Source organism: Anguilla anguilla, chromosome 17 (assembly GCF_013347855.1).
Source record: "Anguilla anguilla isolate fAngAng1 chromosome 17, fAngAng1.pri, whole genome shotgun sequence".
Taxonomy (NCBI): Eukaryota; Metazoa; Chordata; class Actinopteri; order Anguilliformes; family Anguillidae; genus Anguilla; species Anguilla anguilla.
Window position 1 is genome coordinate 23,054,923 of NC_049217.1, and position 24,710 is coordinate 23,079,632.

The 24,710-nt window shown below is 48.1% G+C and overlaps 1 long non-coding RNA gene across 1 annotated transcript in view; it reads left to right on the plus strand.

Annotated features, from left to right (window-relative positions):
* Positions 1–5,428: 5,428 nt before the first annotated feature.
* Positions 5,429–24,710, plus strand: part of LOC118216200 — a 37,597-nt gene continuing 18,315 nt past the window's right edge. The window contains exons 1-2 of the long non-coding RNA XR_004762972.1: positions 5,429–5,918; positions 6,243–6,319. This is a non-coding gene — a long non-coding RNA (uncharacterized LOC118216200). The remainder of the gene's footprint in view (positions 5,919–6,242; positions 6,320–24,710) is intronic.

Here is a 24,710-nt window from a genome sequence, read left to right on the forward strand (position 1 = left end):
CAAACAGACCCCGGGGCTTTACCCTAACTCTGACTGTCTATCGCTGGAAAAGCCAAAACAGGGCTAGGACTGTCCCACAGAGCTGATTTTCAGGTAAATTGGAGCGGGCACAAATCCATTTCTTGGTGGACCTGGAAATCCCCCCTGCCCAACAGCACCTATTTGTGTAAGAAATCAGGGGGTGGGGTTGGGACGGGGGGTTTTCGTTGGATTTGGTAATAGAGACATGAGGTGCATTTGGTCCGGGTCCCAGATCGTGAAGGCAACACAAAGGCCACGTCTGTTCTCCCCTGCTGCAGGGTAACTGCTGCACTCAGCTGTAAACCCACCAACACGATGGGCAGATTTCCAAAAGATCCGAGGTTACGTGGGGAGGGCTGTCAGTATTCAGTCAAAACATTGTAGGACTCAGTCTTCATGGCCCAGAGGGCACCAATTCTAATGCGCTGTCTGTGACTGATGCTTTATTTAAACCTGTACCTGTATCTGTACCTATATCTCTACCCCGCACCTGTACCTATACCTTTACCTGTAGCAGTAACTGTACCTGTACCTATACCTTTACATGCACCTGTACTTATACCTTTAGCTGTACCTACTGTATAACTATACTTTTACCTGTAGTTTTACCTTTACCCATATCATTACTTGGAGCAGGAACTGCACCTATATCTATACCTGTAGCTTTACCTGTACCTACACCTTTACCTGTAGCAGTAACTGTACCTGTACCTGGTGGCACCAAACTGGCTGCTAGGCTGAAACATGAGCCAATCAGCTGGAATCCAGGCTCCAGACACTTTGGACGTGTTATCTCCCATTCTGTTGGTGCGACTCTTGTGCTGTCCTGCTCCAACGTCCCCACGATCGGGTGCTCTCCCTGGTACCCTCCCAGGCCTCACCTGCCCCCCACAATTGCCCCACCCATCACCCCACTGACATGACTGCAGGAATGTTTTATGGATGTGGGAGGGGTATTTTGTTGTTTTCACACTCTGCTAAACCCAAATTCCAGTCTTACTAAATCAATTGTGTAGTCTCACCTTTTAAAAATCGAGAAACCCACTTAACTCAAAGAGTAAAAAAAAACAGTGGGTTTCAACCAATGAGTACTTGAATAGAATGGCTTCAGGCAATCTTTTTTTCTAAAAACCATGCGATTAAACTGAGCTAGTGGGAGTTGAGAGTGCTGGATGAAGACACGAAGTGGGTGAAACATGCGGGTAGGGGAGAAATTTACAGTGTGGACATTGTAAAGCCTGTGTTTCATCCTGAGGCGGTCAGTTCTTATCAGCTGCAAAGACTGCCGAGTCTATATCTACACCGTGGGCATAATGCTGGCTTCAAAATTACACCAGGAGCCTCTCCAAGTGTTTAACTCAGTCAGGTTGTAAACATGGCTGGGTATGGAATGTGTCCAGCGTCGTTACGGCTGAATGGCTTCACTGAATCAAATGCTGGATCGGGGTCTGCTTGAGCCTTTTAATTCTCGCCGCTTGTAAAGTGATGAAGTGGAACAGGCAAGACCCACGCAAGCTCCTGGTTACGGGTCTCAGACGCGGCAACTGAAGGAACTTGATTTTTAGCACTGCGTAGATTCCTGTTTGACACAAGGGGCAGAGGTCAAAGGTATCACTTCCTGCTGAGCTCAGCTGGCTCTCTTGTGTGGGGGAGGGGAGTGGGTGAGGAGTGGGGGTGCGGGCAGGGAGGGGGAAGGTCTGGTGTACCCGATACCTGCGTCTGCTCCTCTGCTTTCCTCGCCCCTCACCACCCTCCAAAATTTGGGGCTGGTCAGCCCTCACTTTTTAAGGGGGCAAACGTCCCACTGCCTCTCTTTCACTAACCTGGCCTCTGCCTGCAGCTGTTCAGCCAGCCGAGGCTCTCTTCCATAACAACAGCTGTACCCCCTCCCCCGACCCACCAAACACACACACACACGCACTCACCAAAATTTACCCTCCCCCTTTGCCCCCCAAAATACCAGAAAAGTAAAGACCAGCAGTGTTTCTAATCATGCCTTTACAAACTATCCGACAAGTGGGTCTGACTGATGCACAAACATCCACCCCCAACACACACAGAGACACACACAGTTGCACACACACACGCTGACACACACAAATACACACACACAGACACGCACACAACAGAGACACACACTTGCACACACAGGCATGCAGACACACACGCTCATACACACACTGAGACTCACGCACTTGCACACGCAGGCATGCAGACACACACGCTCATACACACACACAGACGCATGCACTTGCACACACACACATGCGGACACACACACACACACACACACAGACAGACACACACTTTGCAGCTGCCCGCCTGTTTCCGCTCTCTGACTGGGGAAGACAGAAACATACGGAATCTCTATCTCTCCCCTGGAGCTGGGGAATTCTGTCTGTCAGACTGGGCAGCCCCTACAAGACAGATGCCTCACAGGTGGACTGTGTGTGGGTGTGTGTGTGCGTGTATGTGTGTGTGTGTGCGTGTGTGTATGTGTGTGTTTGCGTACAGTGGGGTCTCTCTGCCCCCTCCCCCCACCTGCTGCCTGGTGGAACAGTAGAGGGAATGGTGGGGCAGTGGAGTAGATAGTGGGGCAGTAGAGTGGATGGTGGGGCAGTAGATTGGATGATAGGGCCATAGAGCAGATGGTGGGGCAGTAAAGTAGATGGTGGGGCAGTAGAGTGAATGGTGGGGCAGTAGATTGGACGGTGCGTCAGTAGAACGGATGGTGGGGCAGTAGAGCGGATGGTGGGGCAGTCGAGTGGATTATGGGGCAGTAGAGTGGATGGTGGGGCAGTAGAGTGGATGATGGGGCAGTAGAGTGGATGGTGGGGCAGTAGAGTGGATGGTGGGGCAGTAGAGTGGATGATGGGGCAGTAGAGGGGATGGTGGGGCAGTAGAGTAGAGTATGGGGCAGTAGAGTGGATGGTGGGGCAGTAGAGCAGATGGTGGGCCAGTGCAGTGGATGGTGGGGCAGTAGAGTGGATGGCAGGGTGGTAGAGTAGAGTATGGGGCAGTAGAGTGGATGTGGGTCAGATAGAGGGGAGACCTGCTCCTCTTATCCTGCAGATGTTTTGACACGTTGAAACACCACTTTTACTTTTTTAAATACTTTCTTTCTTCTCTCCCAATAATAGATTTATCATCACTTTTGCTGCAACCTCCTATCCTCAGAGGCATTCAATGGCAATAGCCACTTTTTAAGTTGTTCTGGATAATATTGTTTGCCAACTGCTTGAAATATGAATGCAATATAATTTCTGTGCATAGTTGGCTGAGGTTGGCTATTCTTTAACTTTTGGCACCATCTAGTGCCAGGAATATGTCACTGCAAGTAAAACAGTGGTCATGAACAAACTAGCCTTTTGTTACGGGTAATGATAATGTCATAAGGCCAATATTACATTTCAAATTCTTTTTTTATTTTTTTTTATTTAAAGGAGAGCCCACCCTCATGCATTTTTTTCCACTTTATCCAGATGGCGGGAAAGCAGAGGGGGCTGCAGACAGGGACGGGATCACAGTACAGCAGGAGCCATGGCGGGGAACCGAACCTCCCACTGAACGGTGGGATTCGTACCGGCTGAGCGCGGTCTGCCCTACATACCGCGCCACACGGCCTCCCCCACACTGTATCTTTCCGTTGAGTTTGAACGATGCATAGTAAGATAACCGCTACACGCAAAAAAAAAAAAAAAAAGGAACATGTCACGTGGTTCGTACGATTGGCGCATAAAACACGATCCTCCGCGAGATGCGTTTCACAAGGCCGTAGGGGATGTGCTGTGCGGCGGGTACTGCTCAGTGTGCTTCCACACTGTGTGTATCCATGATACCGTTACCGTCTCTCCCAATCTCCCCACAAATGCAGGATCATAGTAAGAAACAGGGCATTAACATTAACCGCTGGTGAAACACAGTCGCAGTGAAGACATCAGAAAAACCAGAAGCTTCACTGCACCCAACCACTACTCCCCTACATTGAACCACCTTTCACTCCCCTAACAAAAAATTGCTAGCTCACATAACACCACCTTATCTTTAAATACCAGGGTTTGCAAGCAGGAAATAAGTTCAGCTAAACACACTTTTGCAAGTCATTTTTTCCATACTCACTTGTGAGAGAAAATACATACAATCAGTAGAAAGCTTGTTTCTGTATTTGTCTTTATAATACATGAGCACAAGCCATTATTCCAAGAATTTCCTATTTATTAAATGTGTGTGTGTGTGTGTGTGTGTATCTATCATTTCAAACATCATTTATAAGTGTCATGTTTCTCAAGCATAATCATAATGCGTCAGGTTGGCATCAGATTACAACAAACATGATTTTATATTTGTTGCGTCCCACCCATGCATAAAGTATGACGAAGTAGAATTTTAATTCCACCTGATCCCCTCCTGAAACCATCCTCTTAAGGCTGGTCTTAGTGAGATAATTCTACTGTAAAGTGCCTCCTGGTGTGTCTCAGAGGTGATTAGGGTAGGATTGATCATGCTCCTAATGAGTGGACCCAGTGCACCCTGGGATTTCTTTAATCCACAGAGAAGTAATTATTCCCTCTATCCTGAGATCACTGATGACCAGTCATTACTTTTTGATTCACATACATCTAATTAATCAACAGACATTGGCTGTCCTTTTGTTTGTCAGTTTTTACCATATATAGACATGATGGGAAAGGTGGCCATTTTGAGTTATGAGTACTGTTCATGTCACTCACACAATACCATTTCCACACCCACAACAAATACAAATATAATGGTGATTTCTGCTAAATACCTTTTCACAATACACTAAAAGGCCTACTCGTAGAGACAAAAAAGGATGCTCTCCAACCCATTTAAGAGACAATCTTGTTTTCTTGACACCACCCTGTAATCTCCAGGGCTTACATTTCTGAAACGCCCATAGTAGTCACCCCTTCACCAACTCCAACAAAAACTGATTGATATGGAACAATCAGTCTATGTCATTTTATAAGATATTTTTATTGCCCTCACAGCATATAAATTACTAGTGAGCAATTAACGTAAGATAAAAAAAAATCATTATTTGGCCCGAAAGGAAAAAGGCATCGAATCAAACTCAAATCCAAATCCACGCATGCTCCGGTTACAATCCATTTTGCGCGCGCGCTGAAACAATTAATCGGACCTAGATTCAATCAACGCTTGTAAACTTTGCCTCAAGATTAAATGCAATAGTTTTTTTTCTCTCCATTTCGTAAAAAACGAACTCAACAATATATATTTTTTTGTTGAAAAACAAAAAAAACCAACACATGTATTTATGTGTATCTATTACTCCTCAATGTTAAGGACTAATTTTGAGTGAATCCATGTCAGAATCCTTTGGTGACTGAGCGGTACACGGCGTATCACCTGGTGTATTTATGACTTTCAGCTGCACCTGCGCGTGAAACTGCTTCGTGACCTTTTGTTTTGGTTTTGGCTGAAGCCTGGAGGGCTGCTTTGCTAGCTGATCACGACCAGTAATGTGCCTATTTCAGTGTGCGCGTTTGATTTGTTAAAGAGCTTTATGTCGTGTTATCGTGCTCTGCTTCAGTTGCTGCACTTCCATTTGAGCGAAATTATGTAACTTTATAGGGTGCAGACTGCTAAATTTGTGCGATGTGCCTAATGCAATTGTGGCCACTAAAATTAAAGGGGTACGACTGCACAGAACACGGCAGATGTTGCGCCGAAAGTAGACACGTGCATTAGCGCAAATGGAAACTGCGTAGGAAGCGTGGCTCCATTGAATTACCAGTCATGCGATTCGCTCATTACCGATGCAACAAGCGTGGCTCATTTCACGTGATGCATCAAAGTGAAATTTGTAAAAAAATATTTCTTGGCGTCTGTATGAAGGGCTGCTGCGCACCAAGGTAAATTTGCTACAGTATTCTAATGGGAACATAGCTATTATTAGCTGTGGGATTTGATTAGAGAGTTTTACTCCGGGAATTTCTGCTTAACAATAGTATGTGCTTTTGGAAGAAGGTTGTGTGAGGGATGGTTTTGGGTTCAGGGCGGGTGTCCATATTACAACCCCCCCCCCCCTTCCCCCCTCCCCCCAACCACGACATCATTACCCAGCCTTTCTCTGTGTTTGTGTTTCCAAGACAGATGGTTGATGCGACTTGCTTTCGTTATGTACCGGGCTGCAGAAATACGGCAATCAATGTTGTTCCTCCTCTCTCTTTAAACAGTTCTCCCGCTGTTCCCCCACATCTCCAGCTCCCAGTAGATGACTGCGCGAAGGGCGTGTCCGCTCTCCGTGGTCTAGGTAAGCGTGTATGACCTGGAGTAGCGGAGCTATTCCTGTAACTGCTTACGGTAAGAGACACTAAGGCCTGACTTATCGACATCTTTGAGACACGACGCTGTCCTTTGGGAACTGGGCGCAATTCCGGTCCTAAAATAACCGAACAAGGAGCCTGACTTGCTCAATTTAGCGCGTTTTGCGGCTGTTTGCATCAGGACCAGTCCAAGATGCGGCAGTGACACACATACCCATGCTAAAAATAGACACGTACACACCCCACCCCTCCGCCCACACGGCATGTGGTCTGTGTTCGTATTGTAACATTACTGGCACATGCTTCAAGCCTTTTATATGAGAAAATGCCGTCGTCTAGACACATCACCAACACCCGCAGAGACGGATCCCGTTTCTTATTCTTTTGTCACTGTTTGTCTTTTCTGTTCGTTCAGACGGGAATAGCAAATTCGATGTGGCCGATTCCTTTTTATTTTATCATACATTACATTACATTACATTACAGGCATTTGGCAGACGCTCTTATCCAGAGCGACGTACAACAAAGTGTATACAGTACCACCTGCAATGTCCCAACCCAATTCAATAGTTTTTAAAATTTTTTTTCAATCTTTCGTATTCAGATTCTATTAATGAAGTCTAGAACAGTAAAACCATACAAGTGCACCAGGGAACGAAATCCAATTTTGTGCTCTACTTTGCTCGAAACATTCAATTCCTCACTTAAACCAGCAGGGGGCAGGCTTACTGTGTGAATCGACTAGCTGTCTCCTCCAATTACAGTTCCCAGAGACTGCAGAGCCAGCTGTTGCTTACCAAGCTATATTTTAATCAGTATGTGCAATCCATTATAAATGACCTATGGACATGCCTGTGCCATGGGATGAGTACCATTGCCCTTGGGATGAGTAAGTTTAGCATCGGAGTGCTAAAGGGGCCCTTTATTGCCCCCCCCCCGCCCCCCCATCATCATCTGTCGTCATCAATTGATCATTAGCCGATACCAGACAGGAACCAGGGTCCGATTATGTGGTTGTACATCCCGTCTGTTCCCCAGAAGGGTTGCTGACGGATTTGGGTAGAGGTATGGTACCCTGGCACCGAACAGCTGGAGCTGGTCAGTGGCCCATGAGAGTCCACCTTTTTTTTTTTTTTTTTTTTTACAGGGAGCCAGGGTTTCCAAAAACTCGGATGATAGTGCTCCTCCGCCTTGCCCCACTCTGTGATAAGCCGCTTGGTGCTGCATTGGCCAATAGTGGGCAGTGTAGAGCGCAGTGGTTTGACTGGTGAGCCTGTATGCCAGGCTGGAAGATTTAAACAGAGGTTAGATACTGCTGTTGTGACATTGTTTTCAGGCACTTTTTCTGCGTGTATCAATCTGTTTTAACCATTGAAATGTATTGGAAATGTAAGCTCCGCTAGTTAACAATGGTGCCTGCTAAGCAAGTGGGCGAATAATTTCATATGTGAAATAACGAAGAGGAATTCTGCATCGGCTGTCGAAAATGAAGAGCGTGGGGGATCATGTTATTGTGTGTCCTGAGAACAGCACACAACCTCTCTAAAAACCTTCTTTTTTTTTTTTACACGAGCAGAGAGGAGCTTCTCTAGGAGTGCCAAGTATTTACTCTCTCTCTCTCTCTCTCTCTCTCTCTCTCTCTCCGTGTTTGTATTTGCTCGCATCCTTGCGTGGTGCAGTTGATTTTGTTCTATGCATGTGAGGATGAGCGAGCTGGACATCTGTTTCTGAAGGGCCATTTGACAAGCCAGCCTGCTGGCCTATCGAGGAGTGTCATTAAAGGCCCCCCCCCATCCAATGGCTGTTGCAAAGTAGTGTGGGGGGCACAGACAGGCTTCTTCAGTGGCGTTAGGTAACCGCAGCACCTGGCCCATTAGATAAAGCCAGGGCTGCTCTCACTGCGCTTAGCTTCTGAGGCCTGTCAGCGGAGGGGGTGTCCGTCTGTCCGTCCGCTCGTCTCAAAGCTGTGTGCCATGACGCACCCGTCTGTTTCAGTTACCTGTCTCCCACCCCCCCCCCCCCCCACCTTTGCAGCAGACCGCCTTCTTAACTCAGGATCTGTCTATTGACTCTCCTGCCTAAAAAAAACCCCCACAAAACTCACATTACATTACATTTCATTACATTTATTTAGCGGACGCTTTTATCCAATAGCGATGTACAAAAGTGCAGCTCACCTGCCATCGTACTTTTACAAGACCTGTGATTACGTCGTATGCCCGTGTCAGAACGGCGCACCAGTGCCTGTTTTGAGGGCAGGTGTGAGGGCTGTGTGAGGGCTGTGTGGTGACCGGCGATAGATTTCTATGCTGGTGTTCATGAAGCCCACCAGCAGTGTAAGAAACCCCCTGCTGGACATTTGCACTGTGGCAAAGCTGAATGTCTTAAACTGGGTTAAGTGTGGTGGTCGACTGGCAAAATAAATAAAAACGTGTCTTTGCTATTTAAACCAGTTAAAATAACGTTCCTGCGATGCTCTTAACGAGACGGCTGAAACCGCGACTTGCCTCTGTGTGAGCAGTGATTCATTAGAGACTGCTGTAGTGGTCTAAACTCCAAAGGTGTATTATGTTTTTTACCCACAATGCCTCTGGAACAAAACTAAGCCCCATAAAACACTTTAGCCAGTATTTCCATGGACAAGTCAGAGCTTGGTGTGTAGAGTATGTGTATGCACTCTGGGAGGTGTGTTTCACTGTGCACTGCGCTGTTTGTTTGTGCAGGGGAGGGGCTAACCCTCTCATAATGTGATTGGCCCCCTCCTCGCGAATCAGCCCCAGAGTGGCAGCCCTGTTACCTACCTCTCCTAGCCAACGGCCAATACTGAGTCTCCATAACACACACACACACACACACACACACAGGTGTTTGATTTTCCTCTGAAGCACACAACCACATGCTTTCTATGTTGATGTTATTCACTGGTGTGTACACACACGCATGCACACATTTCACTGATTGACAGATAATTACACCAGAAATCAATAAAAGCTGTCTGTTTCCTTTATAAGTGACATATTTGAACCTACCCAATACCCCACCCTTCACTTCACTTTTCAACTCTTTCTCTTTCTCTCTCTCACTCTCTCTCACACTCACTCTCTCACTCACTCACTCTCTCTGTCTCTCACTCTCACTCACTCTCTCTCTCTCTCACTCTCTCTCTCTCTCACTCTCTCTCACTCTCTCTCACACTCACTCACTCACTCTCTCTGTCTCTCTCTGTCTCTCTCTCTCTCTCTCTCTCTCTCTCCCTATCTCTCTCTCAAGCGGTAAACGGTGATGTGATGTCTGTGTTAATGCTGCAGAAGCGGTGTCTCGTCTCTCTCGTCTTGTTTGCCCAGAGCAGTGGCTTCTGAGCGCGCTCAGAGCCCGCAGAGAGCCCCGCCTGGTTACGCTCATTTCCTCCCTTTCACCACGTTCACATTGGCAAAAAAAAAACAAAAAAACAAAACAAAAAAGGTAATCATTGCATGGGGAGGCCAGTGTTTGTGTTTCCACACAGCCATACCCACTCTGTGTCCAATAAAAATGCAGAGTAACCTGTATAAACAAATAACCTCTGTCCACGGCCCTCTCCAGTGACGAGCCGGCTATGAAATGCTATCTGGTAAACTTAAATGGTCTTCCACACAAGTCCCCTCCCACAAAAAAAATGTGTGTTTTTCAGTTTCCCCACACCTGCGGCTCCTCCTGTCCTGCTGAAACATTGCGAGGGGAACGTTTACACTTGCAATAAGGGGGGGTGGGGGGGTGGGGGGGGGCATAAGACATAAGGCTTTGTTGTGACTAAAGTGGGCGGGGCTTGGCTCCCACCCGGGTGCTGGAACATTCTGAGAGTTGGGCCTGTTTGAGAGGTTTGTGACCATCATGCGGGTTACATGTGCGATACGTTCTGAGCACAGCTGACTGAGAGGGGAGGTAGGGTTATTGCACGGGGCAGACAGTGGCGGACAAGCGTCAGGATTAATCGGATTAATCGTTTTGCCTTGACGTTTCAATATGGCGGGACAGAAATGCAGTTGTTGTCCGGTTGCTTAATTAAATTTCTCAAGGAAGGATTTTGATCAGGGAACGGTGGGCGTGTGCGATGCGTTTTTAACCTTCCTGTTTTGTCTGAGCAGGCGAGGCGTGCATGTGCAGCGGGGGTGTGGTTTCGTTTCAGTCAGAAGCCCAAACAACACTCGAGCGTGTCCATGAACCAATTATTTACAGAAGTTGGGTCCAAAAAAAAAAAAAGAAAAATTCCCGTAAAGCAAAAACTAATAATAAAAAAAGCGGGCGTAGTTCCGTGCCGCATCAAGGTTTATTTTGATAACATTGTAGTAGTCTCAATTGAATTCGCATGTATTTCTCGAGGGGAGATGCCACGCCTTTTGATAAATAACAGGAAATGGTCATCAGAACGACCGACTGCCTCAGTCACTGTTTACACCCCAGTCTCTGTTTACACCCGACAGTGGCGTTGATAATGTAGAACGAGGGCCAGACAGCTCGATGGGTAAATAGCATGTCCCCAGTCTGAATCCCAGGCGTGGACGAGGCTAATGTACCATTCATGATAACAATAATCAGTCCATAATCCTCAGTTTCTTCTACTGAAACATCAGCTGTGTACCTGCTCCATGTGCAGAACAGAGGAGGTGCAGTTCAAACAGTGATAAAAGGATACAGGCCAGCCTTTCCTTGTGAGAGAACAAGAAAACAAACTTCCTACATTTTATTGGTTTATTTGAAAGGGGGGTTTATTTGAATGATGTCAATACAACAGTGGCATCCAGTGCTCTGTGCGTGTGAATATAGCCAAAGCAAAAAGATTTAAATAGGAACCAGTATAAAATAATATGCATATGTTTGCGTGTGCACGTGCATTAGTAGGCTTGCGTGCGTGTGCACGTGTGTGTGTGTGTTTCTAGGTGTGCATGTGTGTGTGTGCGCCTGCATTTCTAGGTCTGCGTGCATGCGTGCGAGCATGTGTGTGTGCGCGCATTTGTAGGTGTGTGTGTGTGCATGTGTGTGTGTGTGTGTGTGTGTGTGTGTGTGCGCATGTGTGTGTGCGCGCATTTGTAGGTGTGTGTGTGTGTGTCTGGAAAACAGTCGCCCTGCCGGTGCGAGGGCCTGGATTGCAGGGGGTGAACTCATTAACCCAGGGCAGGTGAGCAGGTGATGGATCAGCTGATTTGATGAGGGGACCGTGACAGAGAGCGCCCCGCCTCATTAGACCTGAAGTAGAGGACGACAGTACACAAGCATGGGAGACTAGCATTGTCTGTGGGCACAGGTGCATTATGCCAAACAGCCCACTGGATCTACAGCTGTGGGTGGCAACCTCTTATGACATCATCAAGGCATCTGCTTTGGTCACGTTCGTCAACATCGTGCCAAGAAAAGTCATGCCAGAGTTCTTGTGTTTCCTGAACTCTGACCCTGTGCTCGTGCAATCATGCTTTCACTTTGTGTTTCATTTGAAAACATTACATCATAGCCAATTACATAGATCATCTGTTCACCAAAAAAAAAAATGAAATCCAGGAAGTTCATTCATGTAAATGTTAATTGTGGAATTATTTCACAAAAGAGCTTGCGTTAAATTGCATGCAAACTGGTATGAAGTGTGTTAAGAATGTCTTGTCAAGGACTTCCTTTGCAGGGCTGATTTCCATTAATCCTGAAATGAATCATTTCTACACTTCCTTCCATATTTTTAAAGCAAATGCTTTAGTATCGCTGCCGTTGGTATGGATCCATGAAAACGGGAGTCTGGAAACATGCATATGATTACTGCTGCATACACAGTGCCGTGAAAAAACATTTATTCCCTTCCTGATTTCCTGTATTATTGCCTATTTGTCACACAGCAGTGTTTCAAATCTTCATGCAAAATGTTATATTAGAGAAGGGAAACTGAGTAAACACAAAACATTTTTTTTAAATTAATTTTTTTTAAATGAAAAAAAAAAGAAGTTATCAAACACCCAAGTCACCCACTTGAGAAGGTAATTACCCCTTAGTTACTCAATCAGGCAATTTAACCAAATTTAATTGATGATTACATTCAGCAGTTTGCTACCAGGCTTGATTGCAGCCAGGCACGCTGAAACTCTGAACCTTACCATCAGAGTAAAGTAGTTACAACAAACACTTGGAAAAAAGTTATATATACAGTTTCAGACTGTAAAGGGTTATGAAGCCATTTACAAAGGCTCTGGGACTCCTCAGAATCACGGTCATTATCTCCAGAAGAAGAACACTTGGAACAGCGGTGAATCTTCCCTGGAGTGGGCCACCTGTCGAAGTTTCTCCAAGGGCGCAGCAGAAACTCGTCCAGGAAGTCACAAAAGATCCCGGAAGAGACTGCAGGCCTTTCTAGCCTCAGCTGCGGTCAGCATTCATGACTCCACAATGAGAAAGTGGCTGGACATAAGCGTGATTCATACGAGAGTACTGAGGTGGAAACTGCCACTGACGAAGAGAAGCATTTAATGCTCATCTCACATTTGCAAAAACTCTAATCCTCAAGCCTTTTGGAATAATGTTCTACAAACCTACGAGTCAAAAGTGAAACGTTTCGGGTGACACGGGTCCCATTATGGCTGGCGTAAAGCAGATACAGCGTTGCACAGTAAGAACATCGTACATGCAGTCAAACGTGGTGGTGGTAGTGTGATGGCGTGGGGATGCTTTTCTGCCTGGACGTCTTGCCATTATCGAAGGAGCCATGAATTCTGCTCCGTACCGGAAACTTCTCAAGGAGAATGTCCGGTCTTCTGTCCGCGAGCTGAAACCTGAAGCGAAGTAACTGGATTATGCAGCGCGACAGTGATCCAGATCACAAAAGCAAGTCCACATTTGAGTGGCTGAAAAGGAACAAAACGAAGGTTCTGGGGTGGCCTAATCACAAAATCACAGAGATGCTGTGCCTGGATCTGAAGACAGCAAGTCATGCTCAGAAAAACGACCAATTTGTCTCAAATCAGTTCTGCAAGGAAGAGCGGGCTAAAATTCCTCCACCACAGTGTGAAAGACTGATATCACATTATATAAAGTGTTTGGTTGCAGTTATTGTGGTTAGAGGTGATGCAAACTGTTATTCAGCTTATGGGGACAATTATTTTTTTTCACATGGGTTATATGGTTTGATAACCTTCTTTGTTTCCCTTTGTCTAATATTACATTTTTTTCTGAAGATCTGAAAACTTTAATGTGACAAATATGCAATAATCAAGGAAATCCGGAAGGGGGCAAATCATTTTTCATGACACTAATTACAATCAACCCTCATTTAACAGATCTAGTACATCTATGCACAAATAGGGACTCTCCATTACTGATGTGTTTGGTTGTGTAATTCCCATTCACATTTATATAATTCTTAATACTTAATTTGTGCTTTTGCAGCTCAAACTACTCCATGCTGAATGAGATATAAAAAAAAAAAAAAAGAAAACGGTCATGGATTTGAATCCAGCTGTGGCGTAACACATTTAAACATTCGTAATATTTTATATTCAGTGGGGCATTTCATTGTCCTTGGCCAATCGTGCTGGCAACTTCCAACTCTATTAGGATTCAGTTTAAAATTGTTTTTTTTTCTTTTTTCGGATGATCATTCTTGGTGTGATTCCCAGTAGCAGGGGCTTTGGAGGGAAGGATGTGTTCTCGGAACCCGAAAAGACCCTTATGTAAAAATTGTTATTCAGAGCTGGTCCTGATCGTCCAGTCCCAGAAAGCTGGCCAGTATTTTTTTTTATCAAGATCCTGACCAATCACTGGCCCTTTTTTAGGGTGGGTTTGGGCCAGCAGGTTTGTCCTGCCAGGGAGTGATCAGTGCTGTCCCTGAAAGGAGTCGGTCTGTCGTAATCAATGGATCTGGAAGGCACACCCTGTTGGACAAGCTTGTCTGGATGGCATGTCCTGGACTCACTCTCTCACGCCCACGCGCGCACACACACACACGCACCCACCCGCCCGCCCGCCCGCACGCATGCACGCACGCACGCACGCACGCATGCACTTGTTAGGTAACCTGGACGTTAAAAAAAAAAAAAAAAAAATGCAATTAGTGTAAACAAAACAGCTGTGATAAAGGGACGGAAGTTTTATGGTCAGTTGCAGCGGTCTGGACAGCTAGCGTATTAGTGTTATTATGTGCAAGACCAGGCTCATCCCAGTGCTAAATGCACACAAAAGGCAAAATGATTGTCGGAACTGCTGACTGGCTGCCCTAGCTTAACATCGGCTAAGTTACGTTCTTTTACTCTCGCTGTGTATTTTGTGTCTTGCTCGCCGGCTTACAAAATACCGTTGACGCTGCCGCGGAGAAAGAGTTTCGCGCGATTTCGTACACTGCGAAAGAAGGAACACAGGAACAGGGAACGCGCTTCGAAACGTTACCGCACGCGTTTTTTTTTTTTTATTATTATTTTTTTTAACGCCGAACGAAATGCATGTGTACGCACGCGGGCGCTAATGCAATTACCCCGTTCCCCGCTCCTCGTTCCGCTGTTTGTGTCCCGCTCGCGCTGTTTTGTTTCCTGTTCCTCTCCCCGCGCGGCTAATGCGCCGAGGCGTACGGCGAAGGTACGGCGGCGGGGCGGGGGGATGGGGGGGGGCGGAGCGTGGCGGTTAAAAAAATTCGGCGGAATGCGCTGAGCGTATGCAGGAGCACGTCTCGCGCTGGCATAGTACATTTCTCATGGTGTGTTCTGTCCCCTGCCTGTTTTCCCCGTTTCCAAACGCAGCTCCTCTGGGTTTGTTTAGCTTTTTCTTTCTCCTCCTACACCCTCCCCCCCCCACCCTCTCTGCTCCCTTCGTTCACTACTTTACTATTAACTCCCGGCGCAGCATGAAGGTTTGTGACCTGGGCTTGCCACCCTTGTGTCTGTGCTGTTGTACCCTTGAGTGGGGGTATTGAACCTGAACTGCCGAAGTGAACTTATCCAGGTGTATGAACGGATCGCAGGTGGGCATTTCTCCTTAACGAGTTAGCTCGCTCGGTCGAAAGAAAGCCTTCCGGAATGGAAGCGTCAACCTCTCCGAGGTCATGGCGGGGTCGGTCAGATTCACTGAGTAAGACTTTCCTGCATCATCTCTCTGTGAGCCTGGAGTACATGGACTGTGAGGCTGTGCTTCCACCCTGACTCACTAGCCCTTCACTTACTCACTCTTTCCAGCTGATCCACACAGTTTGCCCAGTGCTGTGCTTGTTAGCTCAGAGGCTAAAGTCCACCATGGTGGAGGAAGGAAGGGGGGGGGGTGGCGGGGCAGGGGGGGGGGGGGGAGGGAGAGATAGAGAAAGAGAGAGATATCAGCGTGATGTTGCCTTGGGAGGGATGTTTCTGTATTTGATGCGCGATGTTTGTGTGTCGGTGTGTATGTATGTGCGCGCATGTTCGAGGGCATTTCTGGGTTCTGGCGGGCGTGCAGTGTGTGCGCGTGCACATGCGTGCATGTGCGGACGTGCGAATATACGTGTGTGCTCGCGTGAGAGCATGTGTCCTCGTGCATGCGTGCTTGTGTCTTTGTAAGTACCTAATATGCCTGCCTATAGAGCAGGAGGCTTGAGCTGCACTCTCCCCTGTATGACACACGCGCTGTTTATCATGATGACAGAGTTCCTGTCGAACCGGTGGCGGCTGCTTCTGTGTACGCCGTGTCGTACAATTTCAGACGTGATCCCATGTTCTGACCCTGACAACGCATCGTTTATTTTTTTGTCTTCGCACGTAGCTGGTGCTTTGAGGCTAAATGGAAATTCAGTTCATATGTGAAATTACAGAACCGGATGCGTAATTTGATTATTAGTTATACCTTGGAACAACGGACAAAACAACAGCTAAAAAAAATAATTGACGTTCTTCCTACTGGGGAGTTTTTGTGCCTCTCGTCAGGCTCGGTCTTGCCTAATTTTTCCTGTTTCTTGTTTTTGTGGCAGTGTCTCTAAAATTCTCCGTGCAAATAAAATGGAACTCAACTATGACTGGTCTAATTACTGTAATTGTGAAGGCAGCTGAATGAACTTGATTGATTGGTTACATAGACTGTGTGACATGCTCGCAGCCCCCCCCCCCCCCCCCCCATCTCAGTGTTGTTCTTGTGCGGTGGAGAGTTTGTGGCAGGATGTAGCTACTGGCCAATCAGAAGTGGATCCCCTGCAGAGACTGGGTCATGATGAGTCAGCCGGCGCATCGCGGGATGAAGGGTGTAGAATAAAGGGCCAGACGGGTGCTTTTGGCTCAGTTGGGTATTAAACTGGCTGCACAATTACAAGGGACTGTGTGAGTCAGGCAGGAGCAGGCATTAGTTAGACCGATGATCACACATCCTGGACCTCGGGTTGGGGTTGGGGTTGGGGTTGGGTGGGGGGGGTGTGGGGGGATGGACAGGTGTTGGTTTGACACTTCTGCCTGATGCCATTGTTGACATTATAGATCTCATCACATGATTACACTGTTCACCACATTCTCACACTCCTCACCACATCATCACTGTTTACCATGTAATCTCTGTTCACCACATCATCACACTGTTCACCACATCACACTGTTCATGATGACGTCACACTCCTCACTACATCATCACACTGTTCACCATGCCATCTGTGTTCACCACACTGTTCACATCATCACACTGTTCACATCATCACACTGTTCACCACATCATCACACTGTTCACATCATCACACTGTTCACCACATCATCACACTGTTCACATCATCACACTGTTCACCACATCATCACACTGTTCACATCATCACACTGTTCACCACATCATCACACTGTTCACATCATCACACTGTTCACCACATCATCACACTGTTCACATCATCACACTGTTCACCACATCATCACACTGTTCACATCATCACACTGTTCACCACATCATCACACTGTTCACATCATCACACTGTTCACCACATCATCACACTGTTCACATCATCACACTGTTCACCACATCATCACACTGTTCACATCATCACACTGTTCACCACATCATCACACTGTTCACATCATCACACTGTTCACCACATCATCACACTGTTCACATCATCACACTGTTCACCACATCATCACACTGTTCACATCACACTGTTCACCACGTCATCACACTGTTCACCACGTCCTCACGCTGGTCACTACCCTCCTCTCCACGCCATTGCACTCCGCATCTCATCACACGCCTGTTGAGTCCTGCTGGGTAACAGCAGCGAGAGGCTGCACCCGCTGCCCTGCAGCCCCATCACCACCGGGCCTGAACTTAATAACCCCCCCCCCCCCATACACACAGCTGTTACCGCCAGGATTCTCACGACCCGAGCCCCACCAATGAGCGCTGCCTCAGCTCCCCTCTGCCGCGGCCGTCCCAGCGCCCTCCAGGCAGTCCCAGGCAGCGCACCGCCAAACCCGCGCGTTAGCGGAGCGGAACAAACGAAGGGCCTGGGAGGCGGGCGGGCGGGCGGGAGGTGTCCCGCAGGTTATTTGCACAAGCTGGCCTCCGGCCGCACGCACATTTCACATCTCATTTGCCACGCGGACGCCGGCTCTGTCGGGGGCTGCTGGGATCGGCCGGGTCCTCCTGTGTCACCGTCAGGGAAACGGGATCGGGGGGGGTGGGGAGGCGGGGGGCTCGAGGAAGGGTCCGGCGCTTCAGTTTTTTCCTTTAACGTCAGAGGACCACCCCCCCCCCCCCCCCTTCCCGAGGTCGCGGCGTGTCTGGTCTGGGGGTGCCCTCGGTCGCTGCGCTCGGGTGAACCGCGTTCGGGTGAACCGCGTTCGGGTGAACCGTGGCTCAGTTGAACCGCGTTCCGGTGAACTGCGCTGGCGGTGTGGAGGTGTCGTGTTTCACACGGGCACGTTGTTTTATTCAGAAGAGTAAACTGAGGCGAATCAGTTCGGCGGGGGGGGGGGAGTGGTGTAGATGTACTGCTCCATCCATCTGGGTGTAGCGGGATGACGCATTCGGAACAGTAACCCAACCGAAAGTACGTCTTGGGTGACAGTCAGGGCGGCCCCGGGGCTGAGCTGGAGAAGCGCTGGTGGAGATGGACACGGCGACAGCCATAGAGATACGGCTTCAGGCGTAGGGAGGTGGACGGACCGTTTCCACCCCGGCTCGAAAGGGCCAGAACGTAAGGGAGCCAATCACAAAATGGGATTGATTACAAATGGGTTTATTAATTAAAGTATGACAATGCAAGGAAAAAGCGGGGTTGGTAGGACAGTGCCCTTTCAGAGAGAGAGAGAGAGAGAGAGAATCACAGTTGATTGGCCAAACCCACATAGGTACACATGAAACCTGAGACTAGGCAGACGGAGTAGGACAAGCCTATCAAGGACATAACAAGACGGACAGACAGACATGTTAATCGACATAAAATTTTATTTCACAAAGACACTGTCGCAAATGTAATGGACACGCTCAGGCCTGGGTCAAATCTGACTTTATTTGAAGTTCACTTTAAATAAAATTACTGCACATTGCTGGTAATTATTGATAATTCACTATTCAAATATTCACCAATATTCAGAACAGAATTATTAGTCCTCCATATGGTCACACATTTTGGGGTTAAGCTCAAGTTTTGTTGATCTGGGATCTGCAGAAGTGTTTTTGACTTTTGACTAATAATATTCTGCTGTCCAGAATGATTTTTCATATTCTCTTCTAATGAGGCTGGTTTTCTGAAACACGGAAGCTGGTTCTGTCGCTCCCAAATAGGTTTTTTTCTCCAGTTAGCCAAAAGATAAATGAGAACTTCTAAGGGCACCCTATTTGCAGGGGTTGGTGGAGAAGTTTGAAGAGCACATTAGATGAAGGACATTCTGGGGGGGGGAAAAAAAAGCATCTTGGAAATGGAGGTGTTGGCGATGGTGCCAGTGATTCTTCCCTTTCCGTCAAATAGCACCTGCCACAGGGACTCATTAAAAGAGCTCATTTCAAACCGGGCCTGTTTGTCAGCTGTGTAATTAGGGTTATGTAATGGGCCCCTCTCTGCGCGTCTCAGCGGAAGCTTCCGGCCTCTCAGATGCGCGGGACAGGAGGGGGCGGAGCAAGCGCTCGCCGCTCGCCGAGACGTGTGGCGGGGTACGTGGGGCAGGCCGACTCTCGGGCCATGTGCATTATGGGGGTTCGGTCCCCAACGTGACACTTTCTCAGCTGTAGGTCCGTCTCTGTCTGTTACCCGTTTTCTGCTTTCCACGTGTCCGAATAAAGCAAAAAAAAAAAAAACCAAAAAAAAAAGCTTGTCACTGTGGCAGGGCATCAGTCGGTTTGAAATGCCACCAAGTTGTATATTTTTTATAATAATATAATATAGATCTCACTTTACGTGGTGTGGTATCGTCTCCATGTAGTAGATATGCAGTTGTGCTGCGTTAATTATATACTGTATCATTTAATTATATTCTAGTGTAGTGCGTTGAAACGGGGCCAGGGGACACTTGATGCCAGGCCAGGTGAATGATCCTTGTATTGCGAGTGCACATAGGGTTCTCAGACTACGGGTCAGTAGGTTCGGGATGGGAGACCGGCGGAACGCTCTGGTTTAGGTTTTGTGAAAGCCGAGCTGGTTTTTCTGAGCCGAGAGTCCGCTCTGCTTGTCCCCGAAGAGCACGCCGCGCACCTTGGTTGGAGCCGTGAACTCGCTGACCTGCTGCATAAATGGACAGAGCCGTGTGCGTGTGCGTGCGCGTATGTGTGCGTGCGTGAGCGTGTGCGCTGTTCCCCCGATTCCATTGGTTAAGGAGCTTGTTGCTGTTTTTCCTCTTCAGCCTTTCATCAATTTAGATGTTTCAGTTCCCATCTCTCTCTCTCCCCCCCCCCCCCCCCCCCCCCCACTCCAGTCCCATGATCAGAAGGTTCCACTGTGTTACTGTTTTATTTAGTTCAGTTCAGTGGTTGTTTGGTGCATTTGGGGTGAATGTTAGGCTTATGGGTGGTGAAGTGGTGCTTTTCTGGAGGCTAACCTTCCCCAGAGGAGAATGCTGTTTTATTTAGTTCATTTCAGTGCTCGTTTGGTGCATTCGGGGTGAATACTAGGCCTGCGGGTTGGCTTAGAGATGCATTGCTGGAGGCTAACCTTCCCCAGAGGAGAATACTGTTGTATTTAGTTCAGTTCAGTGCTCGTTTGGTGCATTCGGGGTGAATACTAGGCCTGCGGGTTGGCTTAGAGATGCATTGCTGGAGGCCTTCCCCAGAGGAGCGCCGTGTTCCCCGTGCCGATCCTCGCAGCCCGCCCCGTCACAAGGCTGCTCGCCGCGGTACCGCCGCTCCACCGGCCGCCACGCGGTCCCCCCCCCCCCCCCCCCCCCCGCCCGCTCCCCCCGAACACTCAGGCTGGGGCTCGCGTGGCCCTCGACGAGACACCACGTGTTCGGCTTCCGTCAGACGCGGGGCCCCGCCCCCGACCTCACGGGCACCAAAAAAAAACGCACGTCCGTCCGCTTGATCGACAAACGAGCGGGTCCGTCAGCGGGTCCGTCAGGCTAGCCAGCTCATCGCCTTGATGACGCGCTGGCGTTTTCTCCGGTGCCGTCAAGCAGCTCTTTGGGAGGAGAGCGCGTGCAACACGCCGGGTGATGTAATTATGAGCTCTGGTGAGCCGAGAGCTCCTGTGATTAAAACCCGTTCATGCGTCTCCCCCTGGACACGCCCGAGACCGGAAACCGCGCTGGGCTAGTCATAAAGCCTCTTTCCAGACCCTAACCCTAACCCTAACCCTAACGCTGGGCTAGTCGTAAAGCCTCTTTCCAGACCCTAACCCTAACCCTAACCCTAACGCTGGGCTAGTCATAAAGCCTCTTTCCAGACCCTAACCCTAACCCTAACCCTAACGCTGGGCTAGTCATAAAGCCTCTTTCCAGACCCTAACCCTAACCCTAACCCTAACACTGGCTGCGTTTCGGGCCCCCCCGCGTGTCAGCACTCTGGGCAGGTCTGAGGAGCCGCGTCTTTAACGTTGCCCAGCGAGGTAATACCGAATGTGAGCTCTTCGCCTGGGGGAATACCTCCAACCTGTTTATCGCTGAGATGCAGAAAAATATTATGAGGGAACTGTTTGTTTCCGCTTCAGGTCAAGATGTGTCGACGCCGATGCGATGGCCGGGTTTTAAGAATCTTCAAATGGAAATGGGAAGTTTAAAAAAGTCCATCTGAGTCCATTTGAAACTCCTTGGCGCATCTTCCTCTTTCGGGAATTATTTTGCCAGTAATTGCGTTGTTACTGATAAAGATGAACTCATAATTGTAAAGGTTCCTGGCGCAGCTGCGCGCAGGAGCAATATGAGAAGATGAAAATTGAAAAACAGCGAATGAGTGTCACACTGGCCCACATGTGGGCCGATCGGCTCAGAAACGGGAGGGGAGGACTCAGTGTCTGTGGTGCTGCTGTCAACCCACGCTGGTGCACTTGACCAGCCTTGGGCATTTCCTGGATTTGTCAGTGTTTTCCGGCTGGTTGTGGCCAATGCGGTGAGTGGGCTGCTTTGTCATGTTGACCCACGGGGATGTGACCGAGTTGGGGGGGGAACTGCACGTATGTTCACATCGTCATGTTCAGTGTTGTCAGTGGGTACTGGATTAGGCAAGGGGAGTTTGCGCGCACAACTAACAATCTCATATCTCAAAACCCATTACAGCATGTAAAAAAGTACAAGCTTTAAACAGCCACAGACCTTCTGGCTACTTAATTATGTGCGTGTGTGTGTGTGCTTGTGCATGTGTGTGTGTGTGTGTGTGTATATATGTGCGTGTGTGTGTGTGTGTGTGTATTCGAGTGTGTGTTTTGGGCACACTTTTGGATTCTTTACCCTCTCCCATAGCGCTGTATGTGGGATTGTCTGTGCTCCTGGTACATTTGGACTGCTGGCAAAGGAGTTGTTAAAATGGACTGAAACACCCTTTCACATCACCCTCAGTTAGCGGTTCGGGACTGAACTCAGGCGGTTGTGTGTTTGAATCGCACTATCCGGGCACTGCTGTCGAATCCTTAAACACGCTGTAGATGCCTGAGACACATGCCTGCAGTGAGCACCGACTCGCACGTCTCGAACTGGGAGTGTGAGTCAGTCGTCCCGCGTGCTGTCAGTCGTCCCGCGTGCTGTCAGTCGTCCCGCGTGCTGTCAGTCGTCCCGCGTGCTGTCAGTCGTCCCGCGTGCTGTCAGTCGTCCTGCGTGCTGTCAGTCGTCCTGTGTGCTGTCAGTTGTCCCGCGTGCTGTCAGTTGTCCCGCGTGCTGTCAGTCGTCCCGCGTGCTGTCAGTCGTCCCGCGTGCTGTCAGTCGTCCTGTGTGCTGTCAGTCGTCCCGCGTGCTGTCAGTTGTCCTGCGTGCTGTCAGTTGTCCCATGTGCTGTCAGTCGTCCCGCGTGCTGTCAGTCGTCCCGCGTGCTGTCGTCTTCTTGGTCAGCCTCCCCTGTAATTAAACGCACGTTGGGTTGAAGGCTTTTGTGTGTGAACGGGAGGAGTTTTACCTCTGCACAAACACAGTCTCGGCAGTCAAATGTCAGTTTTAGAACTCAGGGGGGAATTTACCATTATAACCAGAATGAATGACATTTACCGAGTTTGAAAGTAAATCCAACGCCTGTAAGTGTTCCTGAATCTTATGACATCCCCTTTTTTGTTGCACTTTTCACTCTTTGTTGTTTTGTTTTTTTTAAAGTTAAATTAAGAATTGACTTAAATGGTCTCCCGGCAACTAAGTTACATCATGGCATGAAGTAACAGAGATCACGAATTTGGGCGCTCTCATCTTTCAGAATGGCCTCTTTTTAAATGTCACGTAATTACCCAATAAACTTTAATATGTCATGTGGCAGCTCGCCATGGTAACACACAGTTGCTGTTCGGAGGCACTGATATTAAAATGCTGCTTTCCTGGCACAGGTCTGCAGGAAACGCGTGCCCAAATCGCAATTATGTGCAAGTGTTTTTAAATGCATTAATTAAAAACAATTAAATGCACACACACCTTGGGATTTTTACGTAAATCGAAAAAAAAATAAAGGATCCTGCAATATTTTCACTTGCTCGAACGATACTGCCAATCAGTCACCAGCTGATATGAACCAATCGGAAAGCCTTGCTGGCCATGGCGAAACGGTGTTACTGAGTCAAATCCACGACTCATCGATATTTCCACCCGTTTCCTGAAAATGGTTGGAAAATGGTCTCCCACGAGGTGTGGATTGGCTGCTCTCTCGGTTGGGGGAAATGGTGCCTGCACGTTTCCTCATCATCACCGGTTTCCAGACCGGGCCTCTAATGGCGGTGTAATGGGACGCCGGCTCTGTGGAAAGAGAAAGTGCACAGAATCCAGCCGCGCCGACTCAGAGTTTTATCGAGCAGAGGAAATTGGGGCTAATGAGCCTGCCGGTTTCCTTCCTGGAGCTGGGGCCTGATTTAAACAGCCTCTCTCTTTGCCGCATTGATCTCCCATTTTAATCTCTGAGGTGTTGCCTGGCTTTCGCTGTGAAGATTACCTGATTATCTCCTGAGATGACTTTTCCGTCATTTCTGTTTTTCCTGGGGTTATATCCGTACTGGAGTCACCCCATCCTCACCCCTGCCCTTTTTGTTTCCGTGTTATTGTTTTTTATAAATCTTTTTTCCAGATTAGGCATTAAGGTTGGATTTTTTTTTTTTGCGTGGGCTGGTTTTTATTCCCATGGTGCAACAGGTGAGCAGGTATCTGAGTCTGCTAAGTGAGGTCAGATGGGGCCAGTGGCGGGACTAATTACAGCTGTGAGGAAAAGTAAACCCAGGGAAAGTGTTCGGTTGGACACGGCACACATCATTAATCTTTCCTCTGCATCACACAGGGGGTTAGCGTGTGCTTCGTGTACTGCCTTACTTTTTTTCAAAAATCTTATCATAAAAAATTATTAGGTTAATGAACGTGGTGCAACCCTGTGGGTTTAGCTACCAAGGACAGATGTGGCTTCCTTTCCGAAGGACCGGGATGCATGAAATTGACAGCTCTGTTTTGCAGGTGAAGGAGAGTGTGATTTACAGATTGCATTGAGTACTCGGAAGGCATGTTCCAGATAGGCCGTTTGATGCTCTGAGCTCCTTTCCCAGAAAATCCGGTGTGAGAACTAAAGCAGGGTGGGGGGGTGGGGGGCTTGCTGTGACTTTGTCTTTTCTGCCCCAAGTGAACCCTCCTTCAGGCATTGTGTGTGGAGGCCCACACTCTGAGATCTGAGATTCATTTTCATTTGAATTTATTACCCTGAAGCCTCTTCCAAGAATCCGGAGCCCATATCCACTTGTGTGGCTTGCGTGGCTTGCCCCTTCAGATAATTAATCTTCATTGGCCTCTTAGGATCTCCTTACTCCAGTTTCTGTCCATCTCTTGTAATAATAATAATAATAATAATAATAAT